This window comes from Maniola hyperantus, chromosome 19 (genome assembly GCF_902806685.2).
Source record: "Maniola hyperantus chromosome 19, iAphHyp1.2, whole genome shotgun sequence".
NCBI lineage: Eukaryota > Metazoa > Arthropoda > Insecta > Lepidoptera > Nymphalidae > Maniola > Maniola hyperantus.
The window spans coordinates 2,720,789-2,734,061 of NC_048554.1; the positions used below are offsets into that span (position 1 = coordinate 2,720,789).

At 41.6% G+C, this 13,273-nt stretch overlaps 1 protein-coding gene across 4 annotated transcripts in view; it reads right to left on the reverse strand.

Moving 5' to 3' along the window:
- aPKC (protein kinase C iota type) overlaps nucleotides 1–13,273 on the reverse strand; it is a 269,251-nt gene that overhangs the window by 158,284 nt on the left and 97,694 nt on the right. Inside the window, exon 1 of one of the 4 annotated variants that reach the window (XM_069504909.1) lies at nucleotides 2,571–2,744. The exons of the other annotated variants lie outside the window; for them this stretch is intronic. The gene's annotated coding sequence lies outside the window, so the exon portion shown is untranslated. Of the gene's footprint in view, nucleotides 1–2,570; nucleotides 2,745–13,273 lie in introns of those variants that run through there. 4 annotated transcript variants of the gene reach the window in all.

Sequence of the window (13,273 nt, forward strand, 5' to 3'; positions counted from 1 at the left end):
AATAATAATAATATAATCAATTTTTAACGACACATTAAAAATAATATTTGTGATGTAGCCAAATACCCAATTTAAATGTGTTTAAATTTAAATGTGGTTTCAAAGTTACACCGGCTCAAAGATTTGTATGTAAATCAACCAAACTAAGTTTATATGGAAAGCGCCGGAGATTGCGCTAGGGTTCCTTCTCATAAAAAGTTGAAATAGGTCAACTTAGCAGTCACAGTATTACAAATTTTAATTACATTACAAAATCTTAACCTAATTAAACAAATCTGAAAAAGTTATATTGGATGCGACAGCTGTTACCTTGGAAATCTCAAGTGGCTCAAAACTTGCGCAACAGAAAGGAAAAAGCGAAAAAATTTCGAAGTGGATCATTGTAAGGGGACCTTTTACTTAATAAAAACTTATTTTAGGAAAGTATTTTTGTCTTTAACTTCGTATTTACTAGTGTATGGCTCGTTGGTCTAATGGCTAGATCATTCGGTTGCGGGTTTGAGTACCGGATTTGGCCAAAAAAAGTTATGAAGTTATTTTGTGAAGAACTAGTGGTTTTAAGCTTATTTGGTAATCCGGCAGATAAAAATCGTAAAATTAATCGTGGTATATACCCGTTTTATATAATACAATTCTGTAAAGAAGTTCTCAGTAGCAGTACACAAGGATCTGCAAAGACATTTAAATAAATACCGGCTCTTGCTGAGACACAATAAAGCTCAATTCAGCTTGCACAGCGCTGCGGCCTAGAATTTAATGAACGGCCCTGTTTTTATCGCATACTCTTATTTCTCCCTCATGAGTATGTGGGTGGGTGGATAATGCATGAGGGTCAAATGTGGCCCAGAACGAAGTCTAAGCACTCCGACTCCACGCAGTCTTGTCTGTCTTACCCCTATAGTGTTTTTGTAAAGCGCGAAGACAGAAGCTTGCGAAAGAGGTCCTGAATAAAGCGAGCCTACGAGGTCGAGTGGAGTAAAGGGGAAAGGTGGCGAGCGAAGCGAGCCGGTGACCTCCGTAGTGAAATGAAGGTCGAGTAGGCGAAGCTGAATGAAAGGACGACGAAGCGAGTCTTCTGCCGTATCCCATTTGAAAAATTTGAACTTTAAACACTATCATCATGAAAATCCTTTTCACTCTCAGAGGAGACCCGTGCTCTGTAGTGAGCCGGCGAAGGGTTTATCATGATGATAGATCAAAGAGTGGGATTAAAACTTTCGGATTTCAATGTGCCTCTTAATCCTTGAAGATGCCATTAAGACTTGACAAAATTAAATCCAAAGTGGAGTGGCATTGAAAGTTAATATAAATTTTTGACGAAATTTCTAATTCCTTAAGCGTCGGGCTCCATTAATTAGGGTAAGAAGTCGTTAGAGACGATTAAAAAAAATGGAGTGGTTGTTCGGAATACAAAAATTCCGAATGGAAAAGTTTGTTTATTCATTTATGCTAAAGAAGACCTTTAATTGGCAAGCCGCCGAATTCTGAAACTCCTAAAAGAAAAGATCATTTAGAGGACGACCTAAACTTCTACATTAATAATTTATACTACGTATAACTATTTTATTCTTTAATATATAAAGGAACGGAGTACATACATTATATCAGCATATGTAGATTGTCTCTAATTTATATTTTTATTTTATATTTTCCACAAAAAACAACAATGTTGATTTCTTCGTGGATATAGAGTTAGTACATGAAAATCTAAACAAGAAAGGATTTTTAGAAATTTTACTCAAGCAAAGCCGGAGCGGGTTAAGTATTAAATAAATACAATTCAGCTATGAATGCAATTGTTTGTTGGTTTGTCCTCCTTTCGCGTAGAACGAAGAAACGGGTAATCGTGACTTTTCGGATGCATAAAGTAAAAGTAAAAAAAGCTGTGATGGTCTAGTGGTTAGGACGTCCGCCTTCTAATCGGAGGCCGAACCCTTCTCACTGTGTGAGGAGACCCATGCTTTGCAGTGAGCCAGCCATGATCATGATGATCAAAGTAAAAGTGCCGAAGAGTTATATAGACTTCCGCAAAAAAAAGGATATTCTTAGATATTTCCACGAGGACTAAGTTGCAGGCAAAAGCTAGTCTAAGAAAATTAATTTAAAATTAGAACGAGTAGTGTTTTTTTCTCTCAATTTAATGTTGAATTGATACCATAATAAAGTATGTGAATCAAAATGTTGTTTTGTAAACAAGAAAATCCAAAATTCGACTCAATTAGAGGGCATAGCCGTAACCGTTTGTAGCCGCAAACAAATCAGGTGTCGCCGTGCGGTTGTAAGGTCAACCAGCACTTTTGTACCGTAAAGTTAAAAAGACCGCGCCCGCACTCTGCGGATTAACCTATTAAAAAAGAAAGCTACTTCTAACCTCCCTAACACGCTTAACCCGACACTATTTACTTACACATTACAAACACGCTTGAAAACGCTACGAGAACAATATACAATGTAACAATATACAATATGTACAGCAGATGATTTCAAATAAACACGAGATCGATGTGAGATGCGTGTTTGTTTTCTTGCGTGTCAAAGGAGATCTGGTTTTCGGAGTTTTCGCGACTTACGCAACGCTGAGCACGTGGACACGGCGCGGCCGGTCGGTTCGGAGTTCGGACGCGCGGTTTGGACCCTTGCGCTCACTGGGCAGTGCGGCGGAGTGGTAGCGCGACTAGTTACGGAGTCCTAGGCAGCGGGCGAGTCGCCGCCGGGTCGGTTGCCCGCGGGAGTGAGTGCGGCGGGCAGCGCAGCCGGAGCGGGACTGAGCTGCCGAGCCTCGCGCCTGCGCGCCAACTCGTCTCCACCCCCGATTGATGTAATATTTATCTTGGATTAAGAACTAGATAAGGAGCCAGCGAGACACGCCACGGGACGCTGTTTTTATTCGGGATTGATTAAGTTAGACGAGGCTTATCTCAGCACCTATCTCTATCTTCTGTCTCTGACTTTGTTTATGTTGCAGTTTGTTTCGTTAGATTGGGTTAACTCGGTTGAGTTTGGACGGATCAATTTTGTCCGGCCTGGCGGTTGGCAGCGGATCGGCCGAGAGGTTCTGCTGGTCGGTCGGGCGTCGGTCGGGCGCAGTCGGGCGCGGTCGGGCGTGACGTCACTCGGGACGCACGCGCGCCGACAGGTGGGCGCAATGCGCCGCACCTATCATATGATTATGACGTTTCCTATCGGATTTGCCGGCGGGAGCAAGTGGAAATTGCTTGCTATCATTCAGCCAAGTGCCACTACCTACGGTCTTAACGTAGAGTTGAATCAAAGTTTTCTATGCTAAGAAGTATTACGTGCTTCTTGAAATTTTCTTTCGTGGAAATTCAAAACCTGTTCTTTAATAGTTTATCTAAAGACCACCCGCCGCTTTGCTCAACGAAAATTCTCTTTATTCCCAATAACGAGGGAATTTCGGAAAATCCAGGCTTATTCCTTGTTTACATTATAATGGGAATATCTGTGCAAAATTTCAGCTTTCTATGTCTAAGGGTTTCGACTGGGCTTTGATATGAGATGATTTCCTTACGATGATTCTTTCACCGTTAAAGCAAGTGATATTTAGGTAATTGCTTAAAACGCACATAAGCACTGAAAAGCTAGAGCCCGTGATACCGACTACGTCTTAACCATTAGGCTATCACCAGTTTTATTTTTAAATAAAAATGGCGAGCAAACGAGAAGGCGGGTCACCTGATGTTAAGTGATTACCGCCGCCCATGAACATTTGCAGTACTAGAGGAACCACCAATGCGTTTCCGGCCATTCAGGAATTTGTTGGTCCGCCCCTTGAATAACCTCATGTTGTAATCTAATGGGAACACCGCCGAAGGGAGTTGATTCCACGGTTTGCATGTGCGTGGAAAAAAGAATCTAGTACTAATACTACTAATACTAGATAGTAAGTATGTATATCACATCAAAATAAATATACCTACAGTCAAAAATAAATAAATAAAATAAAAAATATTCAAATTAACTTTTACCTACTTTTGAATCGTCAAATGCATCTCTATATACCACTGGTTTAGAATGCCTTTATATCTTTAAAGCAAATTTAATCTTTAACCTCCCAATTCAAATTGTACAGTAATTATTATAATATGTTATATATAGATAAGGATATACCTTAAATTTTATTGTATAAGTCCCGCAAATTGCTATTGCGCTGAAACCATGTCCTATTAACATTTTATTTTTTATTTTTTATTCAGATACAAGTTAGCCCATGACTGCAATCTCACCTGGTGGTAAGTGATGATGCAGTCTAAGATGATAGCGGGCTAACCTGGAAGGGGTATGGCAGTTTTTATTAAACCCATACCGCTTTGGCATCGTACCGGAACGCTAAATCGCTTGGCGGCACGGCTTTGCCGGTAGGGTGGTAAATAGCCACGGCCGAAGCCTCCCACCAGACCAAAACAAACATCAAATGACACAACAAAACATCGAAATGACTACCATCAGCTCGAAACTTCAGTCTAGTGCTGACGTCACTAAAATGACGGCCACGCACATTAGCAATTTGTGGGACTTATAACTTTATCAATTTAAAAAACCGGCCAAGTGCGAGTCGGGCTCGCGCGACGAGGGTTCCGTAATACAGTCGTATTGTACCAAATGTCATATTTTTAGACATTTTGCACGATAATTCAAAAACTATGATGCTTAAAAATAAATAAAAATCTGTTTTAGAATGTACAGGTGAACCCCTTTCATATGATACCCCACTTGATATAGTCACTCTCTTCGAAAGTTGAAAATACTAATTATTAGTTCATGACCACAATTTAATTTTTTTTTGTGTGATCGAACCCTAAATTCACGGTTTTCAGATTTTTCCCCAAATGTCAGCTATAAGATGTACCTACCTGCCAAATTTCATGATTCTAGGTCCACGGGAAGTACCCTGTAGGTTTCGTGACAGACAGACGGACAGACAGACAGACAGACAAACAGACAGACAGACAGACAACAAAGTGATCCTATAAGGGTTCCGTTTTTCCTTTTGAGGTACGGAACCCTAAAAAATTTTTGCGTTAGGTGTTACTAAAACCTATCTTCATCTATCACACCCGCCTGTTGCCTTCCATTTGTTGTCGAAACTTATCGCGTGATAGCAGACAATGAGTTGAAGAACGTTTTAACGTAATCTACAGTTAATTCGTCGGAAAGAACGACATTAATGGAATGACCGGGACTCTTCGCATATCCGGTCACAAGCTGATTTTACGATAACGAGCGAAAAAACAGAGCTATCCGTAAATTCTACCATTAACAATACAGAAAATGGTTACAATATATATTTACATATAGTATCAAAGAAAAAGCAAGTTGCTGAGATTCTGTTCATCTTTTTAGTAGAATCTGCAAAACAATGAGACATCAAAGAGTAATGTCTATATTTCTATTTGAAAAACATCTGTTTATTTTAAGTAGGTACTTCTTCATGTACCCAGTGTACATAGGTACACTTTTGGAAAGCTTGAGTTAGCTTATTGTGTAACATATAAGCTGTGATAGCCTAGTGGTTAGGACGTCCGCCTTCTAATCGGAGGTCGGGGGTTCGATCCCAGGCACGATGTTTTCATTCACCGTTATAGCAAGTGATAGTTAATTAATTTAAATGCACATGGCTCCGAATAGTCAGAAGCGTGTACCTACCTACCCGTAATCGAGCAACAGAGCCCCTGACTTGGAGGCCGAGATTTCTTGACACTACACTACACACATATCTATACACTGCATTAGAAGAATCAATTTATTTCTCCATACAAGCCACACAATAAACTACAACAATATTTCTTCATACAAAACTATTGAATAAAGCGATCTAGGCTCATAATACCGCCTAATAGTACCTACATCACGCTTCTCTCAATAAATGTACCCTTTTCGAATTGGATACATTATAATTTCACCCCACGTACTATATAACTGATGATAACGAGGTACGCACTTAAAGTTATGAATTGATAAAGTAGTGCCGTAAGTAAAGTTCTTACAAATTCTCTATTTGGTTACTAATTGAATAGATTTACTCCCGTACCAATTTTTTGTTGTTATTCATCATTCATTTTATTACGTCCCTCGTAATGAATTGAAATGAAGTTATTTCAATTCAAGGACGCACTTATAGTTATGAATTGGCAAGGTAGCTAGGCCTCGCAAGACTCATCCCAAACGACTGTGCACACCTATTCGTCGCGGCTGTCGCTTACGGACACGTCCGATAGTTTGTTTCCGCCCTTTAACCAGAATCAATAGCACGTGATATTGGAGGCAAGGTAAGTGTAACCGACACACCACCATGTACGCGGCGCCACTAGTACTTAAAAAAAAAAAAAAATATTAAGTTGGCAACACTCGCGATCATTACGTGAAAATAAGCGAAGTAACAATGTCGGCCCTGTTTGTTGTAATAATATAAATTTAAAAGAGTGAGTGATTTTCATTTTTAAAAACGCCCAAACCACGCCTAGGACCTCTCCGCTGGCACATCCGCTACAAAGTCTGGTCTTCGAACCTGGATGCCGTAAGTGAGAACCAAGTAAGTGGAGACACGTGGTTTTACGTTTTACTTTGTGTTCACCACCCCACTGCGACGCATTATGCCACAAACACGCCGCATGTTGAGGATGGAACAAGTAAACGCTCAAGATGTTAAATCGGAACAAGCGGTGGCAAAAACTCCAGCAGTGGAGCTGCCGCCACGCTGTGAAACAGACATTGCCAACATGGCGCGGGCGGCGCGAACGAGCACTTCATCAGCGGCCCGCAGAGCACAGCTCGAATACGAGGCTGCAAAAAAGAAGGCCGCCATCGAGAAGGAATTAATTGATAAAAAACTGGCGGCAGATATTGCTGCACTTTCGCAATATTCTGGAAGCGTACGATCACGCTCGCGTTCACAGAACGAACGAGAGGTTGGAGAATGGCTCGATCGAAACGATGCGCAGGCGCCGCCATCAGTCAGTGCACCTCTTAACGAGAGAAACGACGTGCATGACATCGCGCGCGAATTAAAAAATATGCTATCGGAAACAAAGCAGGATAGCAATAAACCGTTGCTGACGAGGCTCGCCATAGGAAAGGATTTGCCTATCTACTCGGGGGATCCAGTGGAATGGCTTCACTTTAAGGAAGCATATCAGGAATCAACGCGTCTCTGTAACTATAGTGACAGTGAAAACTTATGGCGGCTACGCAAGTGTTTACGAGGCGAAGCCAAGGATACCGTGTCGTCGCTGCTCATAGGGAGTACATCGCCATTTGAAGTTTTGGAAGCACTGGAACTTCGATACGGAAGGCCAGAAGTGATAATACTTAACCTAAATAAGCAAATAAAAAGAATTGCTACGCTGCCGGTAAACTACCACACGGAAATAGTAAGTTTTTCCATAAAAATAAGAAACTATGTTGCAGCTGTAAAAGCCTTGAAAGAAATAGATTATCTACGAAGCCCGGATTTATTAAATACGATTTTAACTAAGTGCCCAAGCGCACTCATAACAAAGTGGACCGATTACCTATTTATTTATAGCGATAATTTGCAAAAGGCGAAATTAGAATTATTTTCCGAATTCCTACACGATGAAGCAGTGAAGATTGCAGCCGCAGGCGTAAGCTACATCAGTAGTCAGCATACGGAGCCAGCAAGAAAGAAAGAAGGAGTACGCAGCATACATACAATTCAAGAGGAAGACCGCTGTACATTTTGCCGTGGTAGTGCTAAGCACACATTGCCGGAGTGCAGTCGCTTCAAGCGCGCCTTACGTCGCGACAGATGGAGGTTTGTGAAAGACAAACGTGTGTGCTACCGCTGCTTAGTTGACAGCTGCGACCATAGGGATTCGTGCCAGGCCAAGCTGTGTGACGTCGATGGGTGTGGACTCCCGCACCACAGAATGCTCCACTGGAAGAAGAAGACGCCAGAAGTCGCTAGTGTAGTGAAAGGTGAAAGTGAAAAATCGGTTAAAAATAATGGGCAATCGAGTGATAGTGAAGTAAACGCGCAAAGTGAAACGGTCGCGATGATAGATAATCCCTCGTGCGTCTTACTTAAGGTAGTACCTATAGACATTCATGGACCTTTAGGTATAGTGAGTACATATGCCATGCTTGATGACGGGGCGACGATATCCCTCATGTTATCGTCACTAGCGGATGCCGTCGGCATCTCAGGGCGCACAGCAACAATGCGATTGCGCGGCGCATTTGATTCTGAACTTACCTGTAATTGTGAAATTGTTAACTGTACTATTTCCAATAAAAATAAAGTAAAATTTAACTTGAGAGCTAGAAAAATTGCTGAATTAGCCTTACCGTTACAAAAATTGTCAATTATTGATAAGCAGAAATATAGTCATTTAAGTAATATTGAAAACTTATATTGTTGTAAAAATGTTAGGCCTACTGTATTAATAGGGCAAGATAATTATCATCTAATTGCACCAAAAAAATCTGTTTTAGGTAATAAGAACCAACCTTGTGCTACTTTAACTGCGTTAGGGTGGTGTGTTCATGGTGTTGTGTCTACGCATCCTTCTGTTCCTAGGTCTAGCATTTCAATAGAAGAAGATGTCCTGGTCACTACGCCTACCCCCTACGAGGTAGACCCTGACGCGGAGCTCAGCGATTTGGTACGTTACTCATTCAGTTTTGAAGCAATAGGTGTCCATAATAAGCCTAGACAGAACGCAGAAGAGGTTCGCGCTGTGGCCATATTAGAAGGGACCACGCGACTGGTCGACGGCCGCTGGGAGGTGGGCTTGCCGTGGAAAGATGACGTGTCTATGCCAAATTCGTACCCCACCGCCTACAGAAGACTGAAGTCAGTCGAGAAGAAGATCTACGCTGACAAGGAGTATGGCGATCGATATCGCGAACGTATAAACCATTTATTTATAAACAATTATGCCCGACAGGTTGATGACCCTGAACCTGGAAATCGAACCTGGTACTTACCGCACTTTGGAGTGGACAACCCTAATAAAAAGAAGTTGCGAGTAGTTTTCGACGCAGCCGCGCCCTCTGAAGGCAAGAACCTCAATTCTTATTTTCTACAAGGACCGGACTTGCTGGAATCTTTATTAGGTATTATGTTCAAGTTTCGGGAAGGACCTATTGCACTCATGGGTGACATAAAAGATATGTTTCTTTGTATAAAAATAAGAAAAGAAGACCAAAAGGCCCTACGGTTCCTGTGGAGAGACGACGCGTCGCAACCTATAAAGGTATATGCTATGACTTCTCTAATTTTTGGCGCTAATTGCTCCCCCTTTATAGCGCAATATATAAAAAATAAGAACGCACAACGATTCATAGAAGAGATGCCAGAAGCTGTAAACGCCGTCATCTCATCGCACTATATGGATGACTACATCGATTCCGTAAACGATGTAACCACGGCGAAACGAATGATAAAAGACATCTCGGCCATCCACCTGCGCGGCGGTTTTGAGATACGAAACTGGGTAAGCAACGCTCCGCAGGTGCTGGCAGAGATGCCGAACGAAGTCAAGGCGGTACAGTTCAACGTTAACAATAATCAGCCAGAGAGAACGCTCGGATTATTATGGTTTCCGCCCGAGGACACGCTGTCGATCGACTTGACGTTGAAACGTATTCCGAGTGATATTTTAAATCACGAAAGAAAACCCACTAAACGTGAGATGTTAAGGATTATTATGTCTATTTTAGACATTTATGGCTTTCTCAGTCCGATTACCATAAAAGCTAAAATATTAATGCGAGAAACCTGGAAAAATAATATAAAATGGGACCAGGAGTTAAGTGAGGATTTATACAACTCATTTCGTGCATGGATTACGCAAATGAACGAAGTAAGTAACTTGAAGATACCTAGATGGTACTTTGACCAGACCGCATGTAGTACGTGTGACGGATTAAATGAGAGCGAGACAGCAACACTGGAGCTGCACTTGTTTTGCGATGCATCGCAAGTCGCATACTGCGCCGTCGCATATTGGAGGCGTACAGATCGCGGCGGACGAGTTATAATCGCGCTCATCGCTAGTAAGTGCAGAGTAGCACCGATAAGAAAACCGGTTTCAGTGCCACGACTCGAACTCCAGGCCGCTACCTTAGCTTGTCGCTTGGCTAATACAATTAAGAATGAACATCGTATAAAACCTACCGCAACGTATTATTGGACAGACTCAATGACTGTATTACATTGGATTAAAAACGATTGTCGTAATTATAAGGTGTTCGTAGCTAACAGACTCGGCGAGATTGACGAACTGAGTAGTAAAAACGAGTGGAATTATATTTCTACACACATAAATATCGCCGATGTAGCTACGAATAGCTGTAACTATAAACTCGACGAGAACTGTGAGTGGTTCCGTGGACCTAAATTTCTTTACGAAGACTCCGCCAACTGGATTACCGAACCTGAAAAAGAAAAGAAAATTAAATTAAATGACGAGGATTTAGAAATGGTTAATTTAATTTCTAATAAAAATGAAAATGAATTATTGTTACCTGTACCTGATTCTAATAGATTTTCCTCTTGGCTACGGCTCGTGAGAAGTACAGCAAGAGTTATACAATTCATAGAAAAATGTAGGAAAAGGCCGGTGGACTTAAACGCTGGGATGCTGGAAAAAGCTGAACTGATTTTGATTAAATTCTCACAAATGCAATCTTTTTCGATTGAACTAAAAATGCTCCAATCGAAAAAGGCTATACCTCGAGATAGTCGCCTACGGGCACTAACACCAGTCATCGATGAAAACGGATTGCTGCGCGTTGGAGGAAGAATCGACGCGGCTAAGGACGTCAGCGCAGACCTGAAACGGCCAGTAATACTCGACGGACGTCACCCTACCAGCAAGCTAATTGTAAAATCTTACCATGAAGCTGCCGCACATGGAAGTACTGAAATGATTGTTAATGAACTTCGGCAAAAATATTGGATAATTAACATGAGACCTACCGTTCGAAGCGTAGCTGCTAAATGTCTGCACTGTCGCATACGCAGAGCTTCGCCACAACCACCACGCTTAGGAAACCTGCCAGAGGCAAGAGTGGCCCACCATTTTCGCCCGTTCACCAACTGCGGAGTTGATCTTTTTGGACCAATGACAGTTGCTATAGGCCGCCGCAGGGAAAAACGATATGGAGTTTTGTTTACTTGCTTAACGGTTCGCGCCATACACATTGAAGTCGTACACTCTCTTACAACTGATTCCATGATCATGGCTCTCAGAAGAATGGCAGCGAAGCGTTCGTGGCCAAAAAAGATTTTTTCTGATAATGGGACGAATCTGAAAGGAACCGAAGCAGAATTAAGGAAATCATATTTGGAAATTGTTAATGACAAAGGTCTTCATGAGCAACTAGCAAATAGACTGGTTGAGTGGAGCTTTATAGTGCCTGGGACCCCTCACATGGCCGGAGCATGGGAGCGACTTATTCGGAGTGTAAAAACAGCCTTGAAGGTCATTCTTAAGGAGAGAGCTCCGCAGGAAGAAACTCTGCTTACCTTATTGGCTGAAATCGAAAATATGATAAATAGTCGCCCGCTGACTCATGTTTCCGTAGACCACCGGGATCCGGAAGCGCTTACTCCCAACCATTTTTTACTGGGCTCATCTTCAAACTTACCTCGGCTTGGATCATTTAACAATGATGAGTTTTATCTTAGGAAGCAATGGCGCATAGCTCAGAGACTGGCTGATCTATTTTGGGCCAGATGGGTTAAGGAAGTTTTGCCAGTTCTTCTTCCTAGGAAGAAATGGCAAGACGAAGCACCAACCCTCAAAAAGGGTGACGTGGTGTTGATCGCAGACCCACAAGCACCACGAGGCACGTGGCCGAAGGGAGTTATCGCGAAAACCTATCCTGGCAAAGATGGCAGAATTAGGGTGGTGGACGTAAGGACCAAATCGGGTATCTTCCGGAGACCGGTAATTAAAATTTTACCCCTTCCTACCGATGATGAGTGTCACGATCGTGACACTGGGCGGGAGGATGTAACCGACACACCACCATGTACGCGGCGCCACTAGTACTTAAAAAAAAAAAAAAATATTAAGTTGGCAACACTCGCGATCATTACGTGAAAATAAGCGAAGTAACAATGTCGGCCCTGTTTGTTGTAATAATATAAATTTAAAAGAGTGAGTGATTTTCATTTTTAAAAACGCCCAAACCACGCCTAGGACCTCTCCGCTGGCACATCCGCTACAGTAAGGATAGTTCAGCCAGCGCGCATATTTGAGAGCATACAGTAGGATTACAATCGAGTTGCCGATTTGGGTCAAAATTGGTTAACCAGTGCAAGCGTTTGGTACACGATGTAGAGTAAGGGGGTGGTTTCACACAAATTTGGCTACCACGCAAGACCAGATTGCTTAAAATGAGCATGTGGGAAATCTCGTAAGGAATTGTGTTACGAGAGAAATATATGTAGATAATTAGACAATCCAAATCAAATCCAAAAAAAGTTGGTAGTTTATGATATAGGAAAGATGATTCATAATAGTGGAAAGTGATTAAATATTAATAAAAGTATGGAAAATTATCATTTTAAATACTTGTTTATTTCCATGTGTGCTATGTTCTATAACAACTCTTTCAAGGTATATTGTCTGTCTGTGACTCTAACAACGCTTAAACGAACCTATATCTGCAAAAGCATTACGCTTAACAAATGAACAAACTTACAAACATACATAACATTACTCAGTCAGATAATCACATTAACATACATCCTTTATGTGGTCTTATCAGACAATATGCTTTATGCAAGGTGGACTGTTTATTAATTACTAGCTGATGCCCGCGACTTCGCGTGGAATTAGGTTTTTTAAAAATCCCGTGGGAACTCTTTGATTTTCCGGGATAAAACGTAGCCTATGTCACTCTCCAGGTCTTTATCTATACCCATGCAAAAAATCACGTCAATCCGTTGCACCGTTGCGACGTGATTGAAGGACAAACCAACAAACCACTAAACCAACAAACATTCGCAGTTATAATAAGGGTACTGATACACACAAAGTTGAATTTTATCCATAGCAGATATCTTAACGTAAAGGAGGCTCTACCACTCCGAATATGTGTGAAAAGACCCTATAAACACAGGGATAGATTTCATACACAACACACATACATTTTTAACGATACGTCCGCGACCGCGAGTACAGTGGAGATGAAAAATTAATTAAAATCCGCCAGAGAGAATTGTAAGCGTTTTGTTTTAATACGATACAGACTAATCCGGGGGGTATTCGTTTATTTT